The sequence below is a fragment of the Dermochelys coriacea genome, chromosome 7 (genome assembly GCF_009764565.3).
Source record: "Dermochelys coriacea isolate rDerCor1 chromosome 7, rDerCor1.pri.v4, whole genome shotgun sequence".
Lineage (NCBI taxonomy): Eukaryota > Metazoa > Chordata > Testudines > Dermochelyidae > Dermochelys > Dermochelys coriacea.
The window spans coordinates 90,801,164-90,823,792 of NC_050074.1; the positions used below are offsets into that span (position 1 = coordinate 90,801,164).

General features: G+C 42.5%; 1 pseudogene; it reads right to left on the bottom strand.

Moving 5' to 3' along the window:
* Positions 1–15,524: 15,524 nt before the first annotated feature.
* LOC119859013 overlaps positions 15,525–22,629 on the bottom strand; it is a 37,062-nt pseudogene continuing 29,957 nt past the window's right edge.

Consider the following 22,629-nt stretch of genomic DNA (forward strand, 5'->3'; position numbering starts at 1 on the left):
CAAATTCCACCTGTCAAGCCTGAATCCCCACTCTGTCACTTCGAGTGCAGAAGTTGGGGACCTGCAAGGCTTCTAAAAATTTATAAGTACCACTCCAGGCTTGTATTAAACTCCCAAGGTTACAGCTTCTCTCTGACTTGGGCTTGGTAAATGCTGTCACTACCCAAATGCAAAAAAAAAACTCCTTTGAACTCAGGAACAAGCACTTGGGAATTTCTCCTTGTGGGATACCCTCAAGCCCTTTCACACACACACCACCACTCCAGGGAATTAGCTGTGGCTATCAGCTAATCAAACAATGTGCACAAATCTTTTAGAACACCAAAAATTCAATCCTGTTCTTTAAAAAGGTAAATTTTATTAAAAACAAAAAGGGAAAAAATACATCTGGAATGCAAGCTTTTTTTACAAAAAATTAAGCACCCAAAACAGCTTTCTTGGGGGTTCAGCTTAAAGGTTACAAGCAAACAAAAGCATCAGGGGTTAGCACAGAGGAGATCCACAAGCCTTACAAAAATAACAGTTCAGATAAATAGTTCTAGGTATGATCTGATGATCATACCTGGCTTAAAGCTGCTTACAGCATGGCTGCTCTGTCCCTCCAGCCCAGAGAACAACAGACAAAGGGAAAGTTTCTTTCCCCATTTTAAAAAGTTCTAGCCTTTCCATTGGCTCTTTTGGTTACATGCTCACCTTTTTTTCTTCACCTGGGGGACTTTTTAACCCTTTACAGGTAAATCAAGTAAAGAACAGCTACCAGGAGGGATTTCACAGCTAACTGGCTAGCTGGGTGTCCATCAAAGGGAGCTATCCCCCTACTTAGTTTATCACACCCCCTCACTCTTCTCTTCTGCAGACTAAATAAGCCCAGTTCCCTTAGTCTCTCCACATAAGTCATATGATCATTTTTGTTGCCCTCCACTGGGCTCTTTCCAATTTGTCCACATCCTTTCTGTAGTGGGGGGGCCCAAAACTGGATGCAATACTCCAGATGTGGCTTCACCAGTGCTGAATAGAAGGGAATAATCACTTCCCTCCGTCTGCTAGAAATGCTCCTACTAATGCAGCCCAATATGCAGTTAGCCTTCTTGGCCACAAGAGCACACTGTTGACTCATCCAGGTTCTTGTCCACTGTAATCCCCAGGTCCTTTTCTGCAGAACTGCCGCTAAACCAGTCGGTCCTCAGCCTGTACCAGTACATGGGATTCTTCCATCCTAAGTGCAGGACTCTGCACTTGTCCTTGTTGAATCTCATCCGATCTCTTTTGGCCCAATCTTCCAATTTGTCTAGGTCACTCTGGACCATATCCCTATTTTCCAGCATATATATCTCTCCCTGCAGTTCAGTGTCATCCACAAACTTGCTGCGGATGCAATCCATCTCATCATCCAGATCATTAATGAAGATGTTGAACAAAACTGTCCCCAGGACCGACCTCTGGGGCATTCCGCTTGATACCAGCTGCCAACTAGACATCGAGCCGTTGATCACTACCCGTTGAGCCTGACAATCTAGCCAGCTTTCTATCCACCTTATTGTCCATTCATCCAATCCAGACTTTTTTAACTTGCTGGCAAGAATACTGCGGGAAACCGTATCAAAAGCTTTGCTAAAGTCAAGATATATCATGTCCACCACTTTCCCCATATCCACTGAGCCAGTCCTCTCATCATAGAAGGCAATCAGGTTGATCAGGCATGACTTGCCCTTGGTGAATCCCTGTTGACTGTTCCTGATCACCTTCCTCTCCTCCAAGTGCTTCAAAATGGTTTCCTTGAGGACCTGCTCCATGATTTTTCCAGGGACAGAGGTGAGGCTGTAGTTCTCCATATTTTCCTTTTTTCCTTTTTTAAAGATGGGCACTGTATTTGCCTCTTTCCAATTGTTCAGGACCTCCCCCGATCACCACGATTTTTCAAAGATAATGGCCAATGGCTCTGCAAGTACATCAGCCAACTCCCTCAGCACCCTCGAATGCATTGCATCCGTCCTCATAGATTTGTGCATGTCCAACTTTTCTAAATAGCTCTTAATCTGTCCTTTCACCACTGAGAGCTGCTCACCTCCTCCCCAATCCAACCCATTCTTAAAAATTTCCAATAACGGAGATTCCACAACCTCCTTTGGAAGCCTGTTCCAGAGTTCAACTACCTTATAGTTAGAAAGATTTTCCTAATAGCTAACCTAAATCTCCCTTGCTGCAAATTAGGCCCGTTACTTCTAGTCCTACCTTCAGTAACATGAAGAATTGATGCCCATCCTCTTTATAACACCCCTTAACATAATTGAAGACTGTTAATGCTTGGATAGCACAATGGAGAGTTCATGCAAACACATAAGGTGACAGGTTTCAGAATAGCAGCCATGTTAGTCTGTATTCGCAAAAAGAAAAGGAGTACTTGTGGCACCTTAGAGACTAACAAATTTATTAGAGCATAAGCTTTCGTGAGCTACAGCTCACTTCATCGGATGCATTTGGTGGAAAAAACAGAGGGAGATTTATATACACACGCAGAGAACATGAAACAATGGGTTTATCATACACACTGTAAGGAGAGTGATCACTTAAGATAAGCCATCACCAGCAGCAGGGGAGGAAAGGAGGAAAACCTTTCATGGTGACAAGCAAGGTAGGCTAATTCCAGCAGTTAACAAGAATAGCTGAGGAATAGTGGGGGGTGGGGTGGGGGGGTGGGGGGGAGAAATACCATGGGGAAATAGTTTTACTTTGTGTAATGACTCATCCATTCCCAGTCTCTATTCAAGCCTAAGTTAATTGTATCCAGTTTGCAAATTAATTCCAATTCAGCAGTCTCTCGTTGGAGTCTGTTTTTGAAGCTTTTTTGTTGAAGTTTAGCCACTCTTAGGTCTGTATCGAGTGACCAGAGAGATTGAAGTGTTCTCCAACTGGTTTTTGAATGTTATCATTCTTGACGTCTGATTTCTGTCCATTCATTCTTTTACGTAGAGACTGTCAAGTTTGGCCAATGTACATGGCAGAGGGGCATTGCTGGCACATGATGGCATATATCACATTGCTAGATGCACAGGTGAACGAGCCTCTGATAGTGTGGCTGATGTGATTAGGCCCTATGATAGTATCCCCTGAATAGATATGTGGACAGAGTTGGCAATGGGCTTTGTTGCAAGGATAGGTTCCTGGGTTAGTGGTTCTGTTGTGTGTGTGTGGTTGCTGGTGAGTATTTGCTTCAGATTGGGGGCTCTCTGTAAGCAAGGACTGGCCTGTCTCCCAAGATCTGTGATGAGGATGGGTCATCCTTCAGGATGGATTGTAGATCCTTGATGATGTGCTGGAGAGGTTTAAGTTGGGGGCTGAAGGTGATGGCTAGTGGCGTTCTGTTATTTTCTTTGTTGGGCCTGTCCTGTAGTAGGTGACTTCTGGGTACTCTTCTGGCTCTGTCAATCTGTTTCTTCACTTCAGCAGGTGGGTATTGTAGTTGTAGGAATGCATGATAGAGATCTTGTAGGTATTTGTCTCTGTCTGAGGGGTTGGAGCAAATGTGGTTATATCGTAGAGCTTGGCTGTAGACAATGGATTGAGTGGTATGATCTGGATGAAAGCTAGAGGCATGTAGGTAGGAATAGCGATCAGTAGGTTTCCGATATAGGGTGGTGTTTATGTGACCATCGCTTATTAGCACCGTAGTGTCCAGGAAGTGGATCTCTTGTGTGGACTGGTCCAGGCTGAGGTTTATGGTGGGATGGAAATTGTTGAAATCCTGGTGGAATTCCTCAAGGGCTTCTTTTCCATGGGTCCAGAGGATGAAGATGTCATCAATGTAGCGCAAGTAGAGTAGGGGCATTAGGAGACGAGAGCTGAGGAAGCGTTGTTCTAAGTCAGCCATAAAAATGTTGGCATACTGTGGGGCCATGCGGGTACCCATCGCAGTGCCGCTGATTTGAAGGTATACATTGTCACCAAATGTGAAATAGTTATGGGTGAGGACAAAGTCACAAAGTTCAGTCACCAGGTTTGCCGTGACATTATCGGGGATACTGTTCCTGACGGCTTGTAGTCCATTTGTGTGGAATGTTGGTGTAGAGGGCTTCTACATCCATAGTGGCTAGGATGGTGTTTTTAGGAAGATCACCAATGGACTGTAGTTTCCTCGGAAGTCAGTGGTATCTCGAAGATAGCTGGGAGTGCTGGTAACGAAGGGCCTGAGGAGGGAGTCTACATAGCCAGACAATCCTGCTTTCAGGGTGCCAATGCCTGAGATGATGGGGCGTCCAGGATTTCCAGGTTTATGGATCTTGTGGTAGCAGATAGAATACCCCAGGTCGGGGTTCTAGGGGTGTGTCTGTGCGGATTTGTTCTTGTGCTTTTTCAGGGAGTTTCTTGAGCAAATGCTGTAGTTTCTTTTGGTAACTCTCAGTGGGATCAGAGGGTAATGGCTTGTAGAAAGTGGTGTTGGAGAGCTGCCTAGTAGCCTCTTGTTCATACTCCGACCTATTCATGATGACGACAGCACCTCCTTTGTCAGCCTTTTTGATTATGATGTCAGAGTTGTTTCTGAGGCTGTGGATGGCACTGTGTTCTGCATGGCTGAGGTTATGGGGTAAGCGATGCTGCTTTTCCACAATTTCAGCTTGTGCACGTCGGCGGAAGCTTGAATAAAGACTGGGAATGGATGAGTCATTACACAAAGTAAAACTATTTCCCCATGTTATTTCTCTCCCCCACCCCACTCCACCCCCCACTGTTCCTCAGCTATTCTTGTTAACTGCTGGAATTAGCCTACATTGCTTGTCACCATGAAAGGTTTTCCTTCTTTCCCCCCCCTGCTGCTGGTGATGGCTTATCTTAAGTGATCACTCTCCTTACAGTGTGTATGATAAACCCATTATTTCATGTTCTCTGTGTGTGTATATATCTCCCCTCTGTTTTTTCCACCAAATGCATCCGATGAAGTGAGCTGTAGCTCACGAAAGCTTATGCTCTAATAAATTTGTTAGTCTCTAAGGTGCCACAAGTACTCCTTTTCTTTTTACATAAGGTGACACTATCTATTGTACTTCTTCTTGAGAGAGACTGTGAGTTATCCAACAGCTGATCACTACATTCTGTGTAAAAGGGCTATGCAGTATTAACTTACTTAATTTGTAGTAGGCAGGTGTCCTCATCTCAACAGGCAAATAAACAACCTTATTGCAAATCTCCTGACAGGGGGTATATCTATACTGCAATCACAGGGTATGACCTCAGCTCAGGCAGACATACCAGTGCTATCTTTAATCTAATTAACTTGAGTCCCAGAGCAGAGAAGCTGTGGCAGTGCACACTTCAGCATAGGGTGTGCAAGCCACCCCAGAACCCTGGATAACTTGCAAGGCTAGCCCAAACTGAAGTGCACTACTGCAGCTTCAGTGCTCAGTGACCCAAACTAGCTATAATCTAGCTTGATTGGGTATGTCTACTCAAATTTCTGTCACACCCTCTGACTGCAGTAAAACATACCCAGAGACCAAAGATAGAATGAGCATGGAAGGTACTTTGGGTTCTCTGGGGGAGAGGGGAGTGGCCCAGGACCCCTGCTGGTGCTGGGGTGGGGACAGACAGCGGTGCATGGCCAGTTGGTGGGGCTGGCAGGCTCCCTACCTCCCCAGAAGCGGTGACATCCCTCAGTTCCTAGGCAGAGGCGAGGCCATGCAGTTCTGCATGCTGCCTCTGCCCCGAGCACTGCCCCGAGACTGGGAACCACAGTCAATGGGAGCAATAGGAGCTGAGGGATGTTGCTGCTTCCTGGGAGCACCCCCCAGGTAAGTGCCACCCGCTCCCTGAGCCCCCCACCCAAACTCCTGCTGTTGCTGCCGGGTGCAGTGGTCTGAGACTGTCCCAGCAGCAGCCAGTGCGGCTGGCCCCGGGGCTGCCTGAGCTGCTCAGGCAGAATCCCGGGCCAACCACACCAGCCACTGCAAAAGTCATGGAGATCCCGGAAAGTAATGGAATCCATGACTTCCATGACAGACTCGCAGCCTTAATTTTCAGTAATATCAGTAAACGTCGATTTCACTCTACACACAAATGAACAAAAAATATTTCCCTCAATAATAATTGAAACTTACAGATAGGTAAAGTAACAAAAATGGTGTTTGAGAACTTATTAGAGTTTCATTTAACTGTATTTGTTTTGTATATCTTGACCTGTGATGTTGAGAATTTGTGTTTTAATTATTATAAAGCTTTAACTTTTTGAATCTCAACATTTACTGCCATTAAACTATTGCCTGACCTCCCCCACATAATTTTCCAGAATTGTAAAAATTTAAATAGATTTAAAAAATGCTTAAAATTAAACATCAAAATAATCCATCAATTATAAAAAAAAATAAAAATCACATTCTGCCAGGCCTAGATATAAAGCACATAGATGACAATAGCAAAAGTACCTGAAGAGGAGCTCTGTGTAGTTCAAAGGCTTGTCTCTGTCACTAACAGAAGTTGATCCAATAAAAATATATTCCCTTACCCACCTTGTCTCTCTAATAGCAAAAGCAGGCATTTCTAATTAAATAAATGTAGCCTCCAGCTACCATCAATATGTATAACATCTTATGTTATATCTAATCTGAATGATTAGTTATTCATGGAAAGAAAGTTTGCTGTTTAATTTTCAGAATAAGCAACTGCTACTGACTATCACTAATATAATCAAGAACCCCTGTCTAGTTATGCACAATCTGTAGGAAGATAGACTGCATATTTTGAAAGAGAGAGTTCTTCCCTGGTTTGCTAAATAAGCAGAACAAAGTGTTTGTTATACAAAACAGGCAGTAAATTTGTCCATTTTGCAATTAAAGTAGCAAATTTCAATTGTACACTTATGCATTGATACTAGTTCTGCTCTTAAACCTGTCCAGCAATGCATGTGTACAGCTTGTCCTCTTCTGCAGGTATTTCATATAACAGTAATTTATTGTAGATATTTACTCTTTGTAGTTGTGCAGTGTTTCTCAGCTCAATATGAGGTCCTTGAGCATAAAGATTTAAGCCACTGGAACGACCTAGTTCACAGTTTCATAGGGCCAGGTCCCTGTATGCTTCTATGCTACCAATGGGAGAGCTGAAAAAGAGTAACTCCATAGTAACAGAGGATGCAGAGCTCACCAGTCTGACCTCCAGAATTTTCTCTCAGCATCCTTGTGCAACGGAGCTGCTTTGCTCCAGCCCTGGTGTGCCTACATACAGGGAAGCTGGATCTGCTTCAAAATAACATCCCACAACATAACATGATGTAATAGATAAGTCTACATAGAGAATCTGAAATGTCCCATATTTCCAGTTCCGTACAAAACAACTGTATTTTGATTAAATTAGTCTGATTTGTAAGTCATAAGTACAAAGCTCCAGCGAAGCACACTAGAATCTTAAAATAAAATATTAAAAACTACCCTGTTGTGACAGGTGTCACTAGGTCATCCTATTACACAGTCTGCCAAGTTCTTTTTCTTAGCAGGTGACCAATATTTGTATTAGTCTTAGTTTTGGTTGTATAAGATTCTGTGCATAAAGACCTGTGTGAGCTGCACTCACCAGAAAGAAGGTATTGCCTGCATGATGGCCGTGACCACCGCTGTTCCAGGGCTGGTTATACATTTGTAAATAAATCAAGTTACACTTAGAACATACCCAGACTCCGTCTCACTGATCTCCCCTCTTGGGGCAAGCAAGCCTGCAAGACCAAGACATCTGCTATCTCTTGGCACTGGGGCAACAACACTTGGTGTTGAAAACAGAAAATAATACTGGTGTGTGGGTTCCTTGTTCAGAAAAGCATTTTTCTTGTAATGTTTTCATTTTATAAAAATCAGTTTGGATTTTCTTAAAGCATAGTGGAGTTAACTCTCAGTTTTCTCTGAGGAAACATGCAAGGCATTTTTTTCCAGCACCCTCTATTTCCTAAATCTATATTAAAATTTATTTGTACTCTGATGTGAAGGTAGGAGTGTCTTACACGTACTTGAAGATGGATTTTAAATGAAGAATTCCTTCTCTCCCACTGATTTTTGAGAAGGGCAGAATTATTTGGATAATGAGGCTTTGTAAACCTCCACAGATTGCATATACAATATATCTGATTCATAGATACTAAGGTCAGAAGGGACCATTCTGATCATCTAGTCCGACCTCCTGCACAGCGCAGGCCACAGAATCTCACCCACCCACTCCTATGAAAAACCTCACCTATCTCTGAGCTATTGAAGTCCTTAAATCATGGTTCAAAGACTTCAAGGAGCAGAGAAGCCTCCCTCAAGTCAACCATGCCCCATGCTATATATGTGTGTTGCTATATTCAATAAAATATTAAGAATTATTTAGAGAATATTCTAAAGGGAGTTCTAAATGTACAACAGGGAAACAGAGCATAGTCAATTTAAATACACATATGTAGTCTGTAATTTGTCTTTTTTTTTGGCTAATTAAGACAAAGAAATCCAAATCAGCAAACAAGTGTTAGTTTTCTATTAAATTCCTCATGTACCTGGACCTCTCATTCCTCACGGACCTGGACCTGGACCTTAATACCATTGAACACTCCCTTCTTCTTGAATACTGACAGTCATTGGATTTCATAGTTCCATTCCCTCATGGCTCTCTTCCTATCTCTCTGATTGTACCTTCAGTGTCTGGTTTGTTTGATCTATACAGTACATTTTACAGGGCTCTGTTCTTGGCTCCCTTTTCTTCTGTCTCTAAAACGGCTCTCTAGATTATTTTAGCCCCTTTCATGACTTTGATCACTATGTCTGTGCTGCCCTCCATCTATTCTGGCAGCTCCTTGTCTCTCTGACATCTCCTTGTGGATGTCCTGTTTAAAGCAAACGTTCCTCAAGTCCATTCAAACTGCTCTTACCAAATATCTTCCTTTCTTGTTGATTTACTCTCATCTTCCTTCCCACTCTGACATTTCTCCCTTTTTGATCCCATAAAATATATGTTTTTGCTGGAGGGGGTTAGGTTCCTACAAAACTTAGCCACACTCCGCCTATTATACCAGTAATCTTATAGTGTCATTGATTATCAGCTTTGCTTCATCAACATTGCCAGCCTTTGCTACCTGTTAATCCACAAGAACTTCAGGACTTTATCCCACACTGCCCTTATTGTATGTAATAAATTCCCTAAATAAATTTGTGAAGCTGCCACCTTATTCAGCTCTCTCTGTAAGATTATGAGCTATGATGCGTACAGGCCCTTGCCAGTTGATGAAAGCGAGGCAGGTGGTGAGCTACATTGTGAACACAGATACTCTGTGCAAAAACATACTTGTTTTACTGTGGTCTCCCCCCAAAACACACACACCTGTGCGGTACTTGTTGTAAGCCCTTTGCAGCAGGGGTGGTCATTCTACTGTGTGTTTGTACAGCACCTAACAAATTAAGGCCCATATCCAGGCCCAAGTCTAAGAGCTGCTGCAATACTAAGGAATAGCAATAATAATCTGGCTTCCTTTGATTTGGTCAGAAAGCCCACACAAAACATCTAATTTTGAACTGCACATAACTGACAAGTAACGTTTCTGGAAAATAATGTGATAGTTTTTTAAAAAAAACTACAATTGTTTTATTGTATGATAATATTTTATTTAGGTTTGTTGACCCTCTTCTTCCTGCTTTAGACCATTGGCTGACTGCTAAAATAGGATTCTGTAAAAAGCTAATAAAAAAAACTTCCAAGTTCAGTGTACAGAATATAGAAATCCTAGGTCTGAGTCACATCTTATTTACACTGGTTTCCCCCCATTGTAATTTCATTTATTTCAGTGAAGTCACTTATGATTTACAATGGTTTTAACAGAGGGAATTAAGGCTTCTATTCATCCATAAAAAATAACCCAACTGGTTTTGTACAGAATCATTAAGAAGAAAATCATTGCTCTCCTAGACCTCATTGATGAGGAAGTATATAATAATGTTTCCCCCAGTGTCTCCCTTGAAATTAACTTTTCCAGTTGTTTGCAACATGTGATTGTGGATTAGGTTCATAGCCTGTTTTTTTTTTTTCAATGCACTGTGAATTTTCGAAGTTCTACTTAATAATATGTGATTGTGAGCGGAGTTAAACCTTGTTCTGGGTTGAGTTAAAACCTCATTCAAACTGATGTGTGAACACTCTTTGCTTAAGATAGTTGTAATAAACACTCAAGGGACAACAGCTAAAATAAGGTCTAATAGAATCAGCCAAGAAACTACCACCACATGGGAAGAGGTTGCACTGGGGGTATTATGACTAGGTGGATAGGGGAAGGAGGGAAACTCACACGAGAGAGAGAGAGAGAGAGAGAGAGAGAAGAGAGAAACAAAAAGCAAGACAGCTAATGCTACAGCTTGGGGGAAAGGATTTCAGCATGGCCGCCCCCCAAATCTGAAAATATAACTGTGGATGCTGAGGCTGGGAAAGATTCTGACCCATTCTGTTCAAGTGGGGAACTAACTATTATCACAACAAGTTTCGTCCAGATCGTAACAGTCATAGGCATGCCCAGCACATTTCATTAAGGTGTGCACCCAGAGAATTTGTTTTAAAGGCGAACATTTATTTGAATACTCAAACATAAATGACATTTTTATTCATCAAACAAATTAAAGAAATTAAAACTTAACTAAACTAATTTTTTTAAATAAGAACTAAACTTACTTAAAAATACACAAAAAATGAGACAGAAAATATCCAATTTTGCTGTAGTGATAATCAGGCATATACAAAGATACAGTCTATTTTCATGATCTTTATCTTCAACCACATAATGAGCTAACCCAAATTGACCAAACAGATGAATTTGTTCATCTTCCTGTCCTAGAGAATGAGACGTCGCTCATCAAGTGTTATGGACTTAAATTCTTCAATCAGATCACTGTAATAACTGACGAAGCCAATCTGTTCAAGGTACAAAATCATTAGTGAGTTGAGGCACTATTGGGACATTGTAGGTCTTAGTTTGTTTCTACATGTGCTAGTTACGAAGAGGCTCTTTCACATGAACAGCTTGTAACAGATAAGACTGCAAAGCATTGAATAGATTTGTAAAGGCCTGGAACATGGAAGACCGATCCCGATTCCTTTAGCCAATCAAGCCACTCTCTGGTGGTATTCATAGTGCTACTTTTAGGAACAGATCCATCATAACCCCAAAGCAATCCAACTTCAGCTTCCAACTCATCCAAGGACATTTTAAATTTGTTGGCAATGATTCTCATATCATCCCTGCCAATGTCTAAGCTCAGCAGTTTTCCCATTGCAGTCACAATTTTACAAGTCTCCTGTTCAAATCGCTGGTCGCTGCAGGTAATCATTGAGTCTAGGAGTGGGTTAAAATGAAGTTATTCTCTCCTGCTCCTCTTTGTACAAAGTGATGCTGGGACTCAAACGCAGTCAACAATATGAGTGGACTTTTCTCTTCTTAACTGGAGGAATCGAGTGATCATTCTCTACACACATTTCACACTGTCATTGAAAATAGCTTAAAATATTCTGGGCCACTTCTCATCGCAGCCAAAGAGTTACACAAGCTTTTCACCCGTCATTGAAGTAAGTAAGTTGAGATCTGGAGGCTTGAAAAGCCTTACTCACTGTTCCACCATCTGGAGAATAGGGTGCATATGTAAAGGGCAAAGATGAACTGAATGAATTTAGTTCCTGATAAAGGCCCTCCTGACTTTTATTTTAGTGTCAGCAAGGCAAGTTGTTTCAATAATCTCTTGTAAAGCTTGTAAAATGATAGAGTAGTTTTGGTTTTACAGCAGCCACTGTTTCTGCTCTGCATGCTCATCTTGTGTTTGACAGGGACTTCAAAGTCTTCAACTGGGATCCTACTTCTTGTGAAATCTTCTCCATTACTGCATGTAGCACAGGGCTCCTCTCCACGAAAGCATAAAAATCTGAACACCACCAAAAAAATCAAAGACAGTTCTGTTTCGTTTACTTGAAGTTCATGCATCTACTAGGAGGAGGTTCAAGCAATGCGCATAGCAGTGTACATAGTGTATTTCACTGTTTTTTTCTTTACATTTCATTTGAACTCCCGCAGTACATCCAGACATAGTAGTTGTGCCATCAAACAGACAGACATCACTGATGACCAGTCAATTTTAAGAATGCCAAGGACGTCAAAGTGGTCAAAAATAGACTGAGCATCAACTGTTAATAGTCTCTGAACAGACACAAAATGGTCAACTGACTATGTTTTTTCAAAATACCACACCACAATGGACATCTGTTCATGGTGTCCCATGATCAGTAGTGTCGTTGGCAATTATTGAGACCATTTTTCCATTTAGTGAAGACACAATCTTTTGTTGCACAACGGTTGTGCAAGTCTACAATTAAATCATTTAGGGCTACTCGGATAGGTAGCGTTTGAGGAGATTGTTGCACATGCTTTGCCATCACGGGATCATATTTTTGGAGCATATTGACAAGATTTAGAAAACCAAACCCTTTCTCAAAACTGTCAGCTTTTTCATTGTGACCCCTGATATGGTCTCCCACCTTTTGCCAAATACAGACAATGTCAATCAGTCGCTCCATTACACTTCAGTTATGGCACCATTCTCTTCTTGTTAAGACAGATAAGCCTGCTTGCCCTCATCCAACAATACATCAATGGTTTTCCCTTTATTAAAACTTGACCAGAAGAACAGCTCAACACATGAAATTTTGACAGTTGGTGGTTTTTAAAATATTCATTAGCCTTATGCCAGTTTCTGAATCCCTTATCAATAAATGCTGGATCAGTGTGACCTTTGTTTGCTGCATCATTAGAGAAGAAGAAACGGCAGTATAAGCAAAATGCTGTGTCCTTTGATGGGCTATATTCTAACCACCTATACTTTTCATACCAATCAGACTGCAAACTTCTTTGTTTATTCCCTATTTTACTTCTAGGAAACATGCTCAATCTAGGGTGATAAGGACGGTCTAGATAATTGAGACTGGCATTCTAATCTATTTTTGGAATATCACAAACCAGGTCATTAGCTGGAATGTTTGATGGCTTTGAATAGGAAATACACTGACCTGAACTAAGAGACAAAGTCTGTTTCTGTTGGCCATTACTCAGTTTATTGCACGCATTGGAACTGGTGGCGGCATTATCTTCATGTAAGTTCTAAACTGAGGAGTCTGAGGTATTTGCACTACTATCAGCACATTCATTATAATTCAGTTTGTCTGCTCCTTTTCTTAACAACCAAAACGATCCATATTGTTATGCTATTTCAGTAGAATACACGTGACAAAGATTACAAACACTCTAGACACTGGTTCAGAGTAGCAGCCGTGTTAGTCTGTATTCGCAAAAAGAAAAGGAGTACTTGTGGCACCTTAGAGACTAACAAATTTATTAGAGCATAAGCTTTCGTGAGCTACAGCTCACTTCATCGGATGCAAGTGAGCTGTAGCTCACGAAAGCTTATGCTCTAATAAATTTGTTAGTCTCTAAGGTGCCACAAGTACTCTAGACACTGAGCTGGGCACGCCTGACACCCCGCTTATATAGGGCAAAGAATTTGTAGAATAGTAGTTGGAGGGTGGGGAGGGGAGGACCAATGGTAATGCGGTTCCGCAGTAGTGGGGAAGCATGCTGCGAGTGAACGTGGGCTTTCTATACATTTCTACAACATGTATATTATGCAATTCAGCGCTTATTGCATAATACAACAATCCATATTTTAAAACTAAAGAGCGTATCATGCAATTAATTAAAATGCAAAGCCCCCCCCCTTTTTTTTTTTTTTGGAGACATAGGGCAGGGGTCGTCAACCTTTCAGAAGTGGTGTGCTGAGTCTTCATTTATTCACTTTAATTTAAGGTTTCAAGTGCCAGTAATACATTTTAAAGTTTTTTTAGAAGGTCTCTCTCTCTCTAAGTCTATATATTATATAAACTAAACTATTGTTGTATGTAAAGTTAAGCTTCATTTAATTTAAATTAAAATGCTGATCTTATGCCACCGGCCCACTCAGCCCGCTGCCAGCCTGGGGTTACGTTCACCTAGGCCGGCAGAAGGCTGAGTGGGGCCTGTGGCCGGGACCTCGGCTGGCAAGGGGCGGCAGTCAGAGCCCTAGACTGGCAGTGTGATGAGCATGGCCGGCGGCCGGGACCCCAGACCAGCAGTGGGCTGAGCAGCTCAGCCCACTGCCACTCAGCTGCTGCCGGCCTGGGATTCCATCCGCTGGCTCCTGCTAGCCAGGGTCCCAGCTGCCGGCCCTGCTCACTCAGCCTGCTGCCCATCTGGGATCCCAGCCCTGCCCACATAGAGTGGGTACCTACCTTCTCCCTGGTTCTAGCCCATTCTCTTCCTCTCTCTCTGCATTGAGCTGAGAGTGGGAGTGCACTGAGCACAGGGCTGGGGGTGAAGGAGCAGGCTGGGGGTTGGGGTGTAGGGTCTGGCCAGGAGCTAGAGTGAGGGAGGGGGCTCAGCGTTGGGGCAGGAGGTTGGGGTGTGGAGTGCTTACCTGGGCAGCTCCATTTAGTGCGAGGGGTGCAGGTGGGAATGTGAGGTAGGTTGCAGGAGCTCCCTTTTGGTGCTCAGGGTGGGGGTGGGAAGGTGGGGGGTGCAAGAGTTAGGGCATGGGGGGGCTGGGTATGTGTGGGGGGTTGCAGGACTTAGGGTAGGGAGTTAAGGGAGTGTGAGGAGGGTGCAGAAGTCAGGGCGGAGGGCTGGGGGCACGTGAGGGGGTGCAGGAGTCAGGGCATGGAGTGTGAAGGGGCTGGGTATGTGTCAGGATGCTGGAGTCAGGGCTGGCATCATGGGGGGTGGAGGGGTCAGGCAGAGGGCTGGATGTGTGTGAGGGGGGTGCAGGGGTCAGAGGTGTGTGTGGGAGGGTGTAGGGATCAGGGCAGAGGGCTCGGGCTGGAGTCATGGGGGTGCTCCCAGCCCCCTGCCCAGAACGGCTCATAGCAGGGGGCTGGAGGGGATATACCCTGATTCCCACCCCCTTCCCCACAGCCCTGTCCCACCTCTTCTCCGCCTCCTCCCCGGAGCAGCCAGCGTGCTGCGGCTACCCGCTTCTCCCCCCACCTCGCAAGGGCCACCAGGTGATCGGCAGCTGTGAGCGAGAGGATGAGGGGCAGGAACCCAGCGCGCTGGGGAAGAGGTGGGGGAGGGGAAATTACCAGCTCTGCAGCAGCAGCTGGCAGGACCAAGCTTCTTCACCCTGCCCCGGACGGAGGAGGGGGGGCGGAGAAGAGCGGGGCCGGGGGGGCAGGATTTTTAATGGCTCACTGCTGCTGCTGGGGTCCCGGCCTGGGATCGCAGCAGGCTGAGCAGGGCTGGTGGCTGGGACCCAGCAGGCAGCAGCGCGCCATTAAATTTCGGCTCGTGTGCCATAGGTTGCCGACCCCTGAATTAGGGTGTGCCTGGGAACACCCGGCCAACCCGTACGCATGCCTGTGGTCACCGTATTATATGGACTGGATTGTCTGAAATAACCCCCATTAGGAAACAACTCTTTCTGAGTGCGCTATATGAAATAAGGAATGAAAATTAAGTGCAGTCGATGACTTTAAAAAGATGGTGAATCATTATTAGAGTGGGAGTTGATTGCAACGATAACAGGGCTGGACCTGAGCAACCAGAATGGAAATAATCAGAACAGCCAAGGAGGACTGAAGATCAAATAGAGAAAATCATTCCAAAGAACAAGAACAAGATTGAATTACTGGTACTCTAACAACAATTCCAAATTATATATTTATATAAAATCAGGAACATGCACACTATTCCTATGAAGCAACCTTTTTTCCCCAAGGAGAAAGTAGCTCCAATTTTACAACTTCAAATGCTGAAGATGTGCCATTGAATGGATAAATCTGAGCTGGCTTCAGATTTGGTTTGAACTTGTAGTGCCCAAAGTATTGTATTCTGTAGAACCCTGGTTCAGTTGAACTTGGAATATGCCATCTACTTTGGCCTTGCTGCGGCCAAACAATCCTTTGGTCCAGTAAAATCTAATGGAAAAATAATAAACTACAGGTTAAAAAATATAATCCATGTTAATGTGTATTGCAATAGTCAGCCAAGATCTCTAATTGGCTGAATTAAACATATCTGAATGCCCAAATCATTATATAACAGAAATATTTTTACTACAAGTTAAGTGACAGACACTAACTAATTCACTCCGGCTCCATTTGTCCAAGAGGATTCTGTGATTTTTTTTTTAATTACTGTGTTTTTATTTTTGTTGTTTTGTTAATAACACAATGCACAACAATGAAATACACCAGGGAACACTAAATGACAAATAAGTGGTTATTTCTGTAGGTAAAAAGTATTTCTGTCTAGGTAATTATGTGGCTCCCATAGTGTCTTAAATGAGCACCTCCCAACATCATTATCATGTTTATTGCATATTAATGAATTAACCCTCAAAACTCCCCTGTCAGATGAGAAATTATTATTCCATTTAACAAAAGAGGAACTGAGGCACAGATGAGCAAGAAAATTGTGAAAGGTCAGGCAAAATCTGTGAAAGAGCCGGAAATTGAACCTAAATAAGATGAGTCCTAGACCTGCGCCAGAATCACACATCCCCTTCCTCATGTTTATTGCTAAAATGGGCTCAGGAAACTGAACCGCTTTAGGCTGATATAACTGGAGCCTGAAGTTTTTTAACCATAGAGCATGTGCTATATACATCAGACAAGAGCAAAACTTCCTCCCACTGCCCCCACCAATGTGTCTCAACAGGGATGCATGTCCTATGGGGAACAGAGCTAGTCCCCAAAATGCTGACAATACTTGTTTCTGTCAAAATGTTTTATGTATCTATTTTGACAAATAAAATTGTTGGGAACTTTTTGTAAGATGGAGTTTCTGGTGTGAGAGTAAGACCCCCAAATAGCCCAGTGTGAGGGCACTCACTGGGGGGCGTAGGAGACCCAGGTTTAAGGCTCTGCTCTAAATCAGGCAGGTTTCCCACATCCGAGGTGAGAGCCTATTAGCTATTTCTCTCTCACACACACACACACACACACACACACCCCACAATGCTTTTTCACAAATTTTATTGAAAGGTCTCATTTTCATTCTACATCAGAATAAAAACAATTTCAAAACCTCTAAATTTTTTTTGTGAAACAGAATTGTTTTTTTTCCAGCTAGCCCCAATGGGTTTATAAATAGATTAGTTTATCTCTATATTCATTCCTCCTTGTCTTGTCTATTGCGACTGTCAAAATCTGTTGTGTCTTATTTTGTACTTAGATTATAATCTCTTTGAGGTGGGAACCTTGTTTTTTGTTCAGTTTTGTACAGAACCTAGCACAATGGGATCCTGGGATTCTCAGTGCTACCGATAAAGAACAATAATAAACATCTATCCATTGACCTGGTGTCCTAAATCCTAAATGGTATGGATGTCAGAGATGTATGCTCTCTGTCCGCATGTGTGATTAAATAGGACCATTATTCTGGAATACTGTAACTGGAAATGCTTCCCTTAAATATACATGGAGTTCATAGTGGTTTACAGCATCTTACCTCTTTACTTATTGTGTTTATTTGTGCACTAGCAAAAGTAAGGGTGTGATGGTACCCAGTCTTTTCAGTATTGTAACAGTGAGTATGTTATTGAAGTTTCTCTTTCAAGTTTGTGGGAATTTTCATAGAAATTTTATTAAATGTTTTAAATTTTGTTACTCAAAAGGAGAGATTCCTTGTTTGTAGCATTATTTGCTTTCTGGAATTATTATTAGAATGCTAAGCATAGACATACTATAAATTAATAAAAAGAAAAGGAGTACTTGTGGCACCTTAGAGACTAACAAATTTATTAGAGCATAAGCTTTCGTGAGCTAGAGCTCACTTCATCGGATGCATTTGGTGGAAAAAACAGAGGAGAGATTTATATACACACACACAGAGAACATGAAACAATGGGTTTATCATACACACTGTAAGGAGAGTGATCACTTAAGATAAGCCATCACCAACAGCAGGGGGGGAAAAGAGGAAAACCTTTCATGGTGACAAGCAGGCAACGCTTCCTCAGCTCTCGTCCCCTAATGCCCCTACTCTACTTGCGCTACATTGATGACATCTTCATCATCTGGACCCATGGAAAAGAAGCTCTTGAGGAATTCCACCATGATTTCAACAATTTCCATCCCACCATCAACCTCAGCCTGGACCAGTCCACACAAGAGATCCACTTCCTGGACACTACGGTGCTAATAAGCGATGGTCACATAAACACCACCCTATATCGGAAACCTACTGACCGCTATTCCTACCTACATGCCTCTAGCTTTCATCCAGATCATACCACTCAATCCATTGTCTACAGCCAAGCGCTACGATATAACCGCATTTGCTCCAACCCCTCAGACAGAGACAAACACCTACAAGATCTCTATCATGCATTCCTACAACTACAATACTCACCTGCTGAAGTGAAGAAACAGATTGACAGAGCCAGAAGAGTACCCAGAAGTCACCTACTACAGGACAGGCCCAACAAAGAAAACAACAGAACACCACTAGCCATCACCTTCAGCCCCCAACTAAAACCTCTCCAACGCATCATCAAGGATCTACAACCTATCCTGAAGGACGAGCCATCGCTCTCTCAGATCTTGGGAGACAGACCAGTCCTTGCTTACAGACAGCCCCCCAATCTGAAGCAAATACTCACCAGCAACCACACACCACACAACAGAACCACTAACCCAGGAACCTATCCTTGCAACAAAGCCCGTTGCCAACTCTGTCCACATATCTATTCAGGGGATACCATCATAGGGCCTAATCACATCAGCCACACTATCAGAGGCTCGTTCACCTGCGCATCTACCAATGTGATATATGCCATCATGTGCCAGCAATGCCCCTCTGCCATGTACATTGGCCAAACTGGACAGTCTCTACGTAAAAGAATGAATGGACACAAATCAGACGTCAAGAATTATAACATTCAAAAACCAGTTGGAGAACACTTCAATCTCTCTGGTCACTCGATCACAGACCTAAGAGTGGCTATACTTCAACAAAAAAGCTTCAAAAACAGACTCCAACGAGAGACTGCTGAATTGGAATTAATTTGCAAACTGGATACAATTAATTTAGGCTTGAATAGAGACTGGGAATGGATGAGTCATTACACAAAGTAAAACTATTTCCCCATGGTATTTCTCCCTCCCACCCCACCCCCCACTGTTCCTCTGATATTCTTGTTAACTGCTGGAATTAGCCTAACTGCTTGTCACCATGAAAGGTTTTCCTCCTTTCCCCCCCGTGCTGTTGGTGATGGCTTATCTTAAGTGATCACTCTCCTTACAGTGTGTATGATAAACCCATTGTTTAGTGTTCTCTGTGTGTGTGTATATAAATCTCTCCTCTGTTTTTTTCCACCAAATGCATCCGATGAAGTGAGCTGTAGCTCACGAAAGCTTATGCTCTAATAAATTTGTTAGTCTCTAAGGTGCCACAAGTACTCCTTTTCTTTTTGCGAATACAGACTAACACGGCTGCTACTCTGAAACCTATAAATAATACTGACAAGTAATGAAACACAGCACTACCTTTATCTGAGTAGATTATATTAGGAGGAAAACCTACAGAAATGGGGATCCTAATATATTGTGACAACATAAGAGAGCTACACAATCCCCCTAACCCCCAAAATACATAGATACACTGGAAAGGCCAGAATAACCTCTGGTAGAAAGGGGCGTGTCAGTTTGTATTCCATAAACACAGGCATGATTTCCATCTCCTAAAACTCCCAGTTTAGTGCTGTTATGTATGCTACTAAAGTGTGTCAGAAGCTGTCTCAGGAGACAGTGGATTTAATATCAGTGTCCTTTGGGTACCAGATCAGATTCAGAAAGCGATTGGTTGCACTCAGACAGAGAAAATTATGCACTACCAGGAAGAAGCCATCATAAATTCAGAGAAGCAGAATCTACTGATGTAAGTCTGTTATACTGGGAACTTTGTCTCTCTACTTTTGAAGTGTAAAGTGTTTTTATTGGAATATCTCCAACATCATAGGATCCTGAAATCCTTTTTGGGATCCATCCTTTTACTGATGTTTAGGAGACTGAGGTAAATAAGTCATCGGTTTTTAATCAGATTAGGCAATTACTTCTTTGAACAAGGATCTGATAAACAACCCTTCTGTATTCTTTCTATGTATCTTAACATTATTAGCTCTACTGATTATAGCTCTAAAAAGCCACACTATCTTTTCTTCCTGATACATGCATTCCCCATAAGGCTGACGGCCTACCACACATTTGATTTCTACTGCCCCCCCCGCTTTTTTTTTAAATGAAATTTCTCCACATATCAGAGCCACTAAACGCTTTTCCCAAAAATAACAGTGTTAGTAGAAACCTTTTATATCCTCTTTTTAATATCCAACTCTTAGGCAATGTGGACCAGTGAATGGGGCATTGGACTAGGAATTGGGAGATGTGGGTTCTAGCCCTAGCTCTGCCATTGACCTACTAAGTGATCTTGGGCAAGTCACTTCTCCAGCTGTAAAATGGGCATAATGATATTTATGTGACTTTGCAAACCACTGTGAGCTCTCTGGATGAAAAGCTCTACGTGAGAGCCAGATAGTACTATCTCCATGAAATTTCCATACATTAAATACAAATTGTTTAGAAAATGTAATAAAAATGCTTTAACAAAAATGGGTTTTGTCAAGTTGGTTCACACCATGATTTTCCTTAAGATGAAATAAGATTTAGTTGTATATTCTCAGTGCTGTATTGGTGAGAGCTCTGCATAAGGTTGTACAAAACCACAAATTAGTCTCTAGAGGTGGATTCTTTTAAAATGCCATTTTTAAATTTACTTTCAACTCAGCGTGTGCCAAGTGTCACTGACATCATGTACAATAGACTTTCCCATACAGACGACAGTATTCAAAAAATGAAAGTTCTGGCTTAAGGAGAGCTGGCTTTTGTTACATTTCCACCATGGAAAAGGACATGGTAACACCAAAATTGAATGATCTCCACTGCCTAACTCTGTACAGTGTGTTACTATTCTATAATGTACTGGGGCTAGGGAATGTGAGGATATATCTCAGGCAGAAACTCACAATATCAAAAGCCCTAAAGTTTTGTGGCCAGATCTCAAGACTCCACAGGCCTAATTGTCTATCATGTTATGGCTTGCTTGCATCACTTTACTGAATACAAAAGAATACAAAGTTTGTGGATCCCACTGCTGGGAATTCCCATGGCAAAAGCAAATCCCAATGTAGCATAAAGCTGGCATAGCAACACTATGCAATCCCCTCCATTTTGTATCACCTGGTGCAGAGGCAATGTGGCCAAGCCTTTGTCATTCAGCTATGTTCATCTGCTGGACCAGCATCCTCATATAGTTAAGCAGCCCTGAGGTTGCTCTAATTTATGCCATGGGCCAGCTGGCCTCCAGGCAGGCAGCCCCAGAATATGGAAAGTACAAAAGCTGCATAAAGTCACCCCTAAACCAAGTCCTGTGCAGAGAACAAAGATTTTTGACTTTCTAGTGAACCAACATCTTGCATCTCAATGACTGGGCTTGAGGCAACCTTTTTAGTCCATATAAGTTACTTTACAAGTACTATAGTGCAAAATGCAGTATTTAATTAAAAATTATTAAAACAATGAATTCATTCTGCAGAAGGAGGTAGTTCTACCCATTGTTTTTACAGTAATTATTCAATTATCTTACATTCCACACTATTGATAGTAATTGTGAGTAATTCATCATGGTTATACAGTAATTGTGAATAATTCTAAAATCTGCCTCTTGTTTATATACATTAAAGGAAAGTCACATCCAGAAGGGGAATTCACAAGGCAGAATGGTTCCAACTCTGATTCTGCTCCCTGCATTCCAACCTAAAAAGAAGGCTGCTTCACAGACCTTCTGCTGATGTTCAAAGGCAGGTCTGGGGGCTGTGATCTGAGCATTTTACCGACACAGCCATAGCTCAAGTATCTCCAGAGTGCGTGCAGGTTACTCTTTTCTACAAGGATAGGCATAAACTACACTGGGGTACTGTGCATGAGACAGTGGCTAGTCAGAATGTGTGTGTGCAATTAACAGTCTTACAGTGTTAGCGTACACCTCGTTGAGGAAAATGCAAAAGAGTCCCAGAACATGGTCCCTGGGGTTTTAATAAGCAGGGCCAGCTCCAGGCATCAGCTTTCCAAGCAGGTGCTTGGGACGGCATCAGAATGGGGCGGCAGTCCGTGTCCCGCAGCGGCAATTCGGCAGCAGCTTTTGGGCGGCAGCTCCGCCGCTCTTCCAGGCACGGCAGCAATTCAGTGGCGACTGCTTGGGGTGGCAAAATTGGTAGAGCCACCCCGTTTATAAGCAGTTCACTGAATCCTTAATACTCAGTGGAATTTGTGAAAGAGTCAGTCCCGGGGAAGTTACTCACCTGGTATCCCAGGAGGCATCATTATACATTACATGCCAATTTCCTGAAATATTCTCATATTTCTCTACTGTAAGGAAGGTTTGGTGAGTCTGGAATAAAATTAATATAACTAGTCAGATACTGAATGACCAATCATGTAAGCTTTCTAGTGCTTAACTTAAATTGAAGAACAGATTTTTTTCTTTGTTTTAACTTTTTATTGGCAAAACGT